A 4,433-nucleotide genomic window follows, 5' to 3' on the forward strand; every position below is an offset into this window, starting at 1 on the left:
TGCTGATGGTGACAGATGTGTTCTCTAAGTATGCCTGGGCATTCAACACAAACATAAGTCAACAACTGTAGCAACAAAGATCCTGGTTGATGAGATATTTACCAAATATGATATTCCTAGGAAGATTCACACTTTACATAATGCTTCGTCCCAAGGATTCAAAGGTCATTATAATTTTTTTTAATTGGGTAGTAGAAAAGATTATTCTCTTTGTTTTGAAAAGTTGTTATTATATAACAGAAGGTCAATACCCAAACTATGGTTATCAGATATTCTATTTAAAAAAAAATGATTGGCAGCTTAAGAAAACAGTTGCACTGGGTAATCTTTCCAAAAATAATGTAAAAAAAGAACCTAGAAAGGGCCGTGACTTTTTTCATAAAACACCGTTAATCAGGCTTATACCAAAAGGAAAAGGGGACTCTTTGACACCGAGACGGTGGATTTTACAGTACTAGAACCTTAAAGTGACGGCAGAGAAAATGTGCTGATGGTGACAGATGTGTTCTCTAAGTATGCCTGGGCATTCAACACAGAAACATAAGTCAACAACTGTAGCAACAAAGATCCTGGTTGATGAGATATTTACCAAATATGATATTCCTAGGAAGATTCACACTTTACATAATGCTTCGTCCCAAGGATTCAAAGGTCATTATAATTTTTTTTAATTGGGTAGTAGAAAAGATTATTCTTTGTTTTGAAAAGTTGTTACTATATAACAGAAGGTCAATACCCAAACTATGGTTATCAGATATTCTATTTAAAAAAAAAATGATTGGCAGCTTAAGAAAACAGTTGCACTGGGTAATCTTTCCAAAAATAATGTAAAAAAAGAACCTAGAGAGGGCCGTGACTTTTTTCATAAAACACCGTTAATCAGGCTTATACCAAAAGGAAAAGGTGACTGACACCGAGACGGTGGATTTTACAGTACTAGAACCTTCACGTGACGGCAGAGAAAATGTGCCGGTGGTGACAGATGTGTTCTCTAAGTATGCCTGGGCATTCAACACAGAAACAGAAGTCAACAACTGTAGCAAAGACCCTGGTTGATGAGATATTTACCAAATATGATATTCCTAGGAAGATTCACACTTTACATAATGCTTCGTCCCAAGGATTCAAAGGTCATTATAATTTTTGTTTTTACTTGGGTAGTAGAAAAGATTATTCTCTTTGTTTTGAAAAGTTGTTATTATATAACAGAAGGTCAATACCCAAACTATGGTTATCAGATATTCTATTAAAAAAAAAAAAAATGATTGGCAGCTTAAGAAAACCCTTGCAGTGGGTAATCTTTACGAAAATAATGTAAAAAAAGAACCTAGAAAGGGCCGTGACTTTTTTCATAAAACACCGTTAATCAGGCTTATACCAAAAGGAAAAGGGGACTCTTTGACACCGAGACGGTGGATTTTACAGTACTAGAACCTTAAAGTGACGGCAGAGAAAATGTGCTGATGGTGACAGATGTGTTCTCTAAGTATGCCTGGGCATTCAACACAGAAACATAAGTCAACAACTGTAGCAACAAAGATCCTGGTTGATGAGATATTTACCAAATATGATATTCCTAGGAAGATTCACACTTTACATAATGCTTCGTCCCAAGGATTCAAAGGTCATTATAATTTTTTTTAATTGGGTAGTAGAAAAGATTATTCTTTGTTTTGAAAAGTTGTTACTATATAACAGAAGGTCAATACCCAAACTATGGTTATCAGATATTCTATTTAAAAAAAAAATGATTGGCAGCTTAAGAAAACAGTTGCACTGGGTAATCTTTCCAAAAATAATGTAAAAAAAGAACCTAGAGAGGGCCGTGACTTTTTTCATAAAACACCGTTAATCAGGCTTATACCAAAAGGAAAAGGCGACTCTTTGACACCGAGACGGTGGATTTTACAGTACTAGAACCTTCACGTGACGGCAGAGAAAATGTGCCGGTGGTGACAGATGTGTTCTCTAAGTATGCCTGGGCATTCAACACAGAAACATAAGTCAACAACTGTAGCAAAGACCCTGGTTGATGAGATATTTACCAAATATGATATTCCTAGGAAGATTCACACTTTACATAATGCTTCGTCCCAAGGATTCAAAGGTTATTATAATTTTTGTTTTTACTTGGGTAGTAGAAAAGATTATTCTCTTTGTTTTGAAAAGTTGTTATTATATAACAGAAGGTCAATACCCAAACTATGGTTATCAGATATTCTATTTAAAAAAAAAAATGAATGGCAGCTTAAGAAAACCCTTGCAGTGGGTAATCTTTACGAAAATAATGTAAAAAAAGAACCTAGAAAGAGCCGTGACTTTTTTCATAAAACACCGTTAATCAGGCTTATACCAAAAGGAAAAGGCGACTCTTTGACACCGAGACGGTGGATTTTACAGTACTAGAACCTTCACGTGACGGCAGAGAAAATGTGCTGGTGACATGTGTTCTCTAAGTATGCCTGGGCATTCAACACAGAATCAGAAGGCAACAACTGTAGCAACAAAGACCCTGGTTGATGAGATATTTACCAAGTATGATATTCCTAGGAAGATTCACACTTTACATAATGCTTCGTCCCAAGGATTCAAAGGTCATTATAATTTTTGTTTTTACTTGGGTAGTAGAAAAGATTATTCTCTTTGTTTTGAAAAGTTGTTATTATATAACAGGTCAATACCCAAACTATGGTTATCAGATATTCTATTTAAAAAAAAAATGAATGGCAGCTTAAGAAAACAGTTGCACTGGGTAATCTTTCCAAAAATAATGTAAAAAAAGAACCTAGAAAGGGCCGTGACACAACATCAGATACTAAAACCCATCATTGCCTTAATGAAAAATTTGAACATCTCAAATTATGCAATTAGGCAAAAGAGAAAGGAAGGGGGGTCACCAACCCCAGAGAAATGTGTGGTCGTTGAATAACTCGGTATAATAAGAAGAGTTTGACTTGGAACAGTAAACAATTTGCTTTCATTCATGGTTGTTAATACTGTGTGTTTTTTATTTTCAGGAAAAGCAACCATCAAAGAAATTGTGGCAAACATACTAGATATTAACCAAGAACAGCGGTGGTCTTCGACCACAAAAAAGATACACCATCGTCAGATATTAAGACCAATCACTACCTTGATGAAGAACATTAAAAATCTGAAAATCTCAAATTATGCCATAAGGCAAGAGAAAGGAAGGGGGGTCACCAACCCCAGAGAAATGTGTGGTCGTTGAATAACTCGGTATAATAAGAAGAGTTTGACTTGGAACAGTAAACTATTTGCTTTCATTCATGGTTGTTAATACTGTGTTTTTTATTTTCAGGAAACACAACCATCAAAGAAATTGTGGCAAACATACTAGATATTAACCAAGAACAGCGGTGGTCTTTGACCACAAAAAAGATACACCATCGTCAGATATTAAGACCAATCACTACCTTGAACATTAAAAATCTGAAAATCTCAAATTATGCCATAAGGCAAGAGAAAGGAAGGGGGGTCACCAACCCCAGAGAAATGTGTGGTCGTTGAATAACTCGGTATAATAAGAAGAGTTTGACTTGGAACAGTAAACTATTTGCTTTCATTCATGGTTGTTAATACTGTGTGTTTTTTATTTTCAGGAAAAGCAACCATCAAAGAAATTGTGGCAAACATACTAGATATTAACCAAGAACAGCGGTGGTCTTTGACCACAAAAAAGATACACCATCGTCAGATATTAAGACCAATTACTACCTTGATGAAGAACATTAAAAATCTGAAAATCTCAAATTATGCCATAAGGCAAAAGAGAAAGGAAGGGGGGTCACCAACCCCAGAGAAATGTGTGGTCGTTGAATAACTCGGTATAATAAGAAGAGTTTGACTTGGAACAGTAAACTATTTGCTTTCATTCCATGATTTATAGCGATAATTTGGAGAATAAGGGTCCAGAGCGGAAGCTTCTGCATGATAAAGCTCGAGAAAGCATTGGGCGTTGGTCCAGCGTGTACTAGTGTGAAACCTTCACGAAAGGCATAAAATCAGGACAACTGATCACGAGAAATTTTTAAATTTTTAAGATAAAACACTCTTAAAACAATTTTTTTGAGCAGGAACAAATAAGAATTTCTTAATTTGTGTTTGTATGTTTACACTCACGACAACTATTGGTAAATGTCTGTAGCCTGACAAAAAGGTATCCAAGGTACACATAACAATGAAGCTTATAGATTTAAGTTCAAAGCCATAGGTCTACAATTTGCTTTCATTCATGGTTGTTAATACTGTGTTTTTTATTTTCAGGAAAAGCAACCATCAAAGAAATTGTGGCAAACATACTAGATATTAACCAAGAACAGCGGTGGTCTTTGACCACAATAAAGATACACCATCGTCAGATATTAAGACCAATCACTACCTTGATGAACATTAAAAATCTGAAAATCTCA

General features: G+C 35.2%; 1 long non-coding RNA gene across 1 annotated transcript; it reads right to left on the reverse strand.

Moving 5' to 3' along the window:
* Positions 1–218: 218 nt before the first annotated feature.
* LOC121857506 lies at positions 219–3,886 on the reverse strand. Its single transcript, XR_006087214.1, has 2 exons — positions 2,786–3,886; positions 219–1,813 (listed from the first exon to the last, which is right to left on the reverse strand). It is a non-coding gene; the product is annotated as an uncharacterized LOC121857506 (long non-coding RNA).
* Positions 3,887–4,433: the final 547 nt, after the last annotated feature.

Source organism: Homarus americanus, unplaced genomic scaffold (genome assembly GCF_018991925.1).
Source record: "Homarus americanus isolate GMGI-L3 unplaced genomic scaffold, GMGI_Hamer_2.0 scaffold19065, whole genome shotgun sequence".
NCBI classification, from domain to species: domain Eukaryota; kingdom Metazoa; phylum Arthropoda; class Malacostraca; order Decapoda; family Nephropidae; genus Homarus; species Homarus americanus.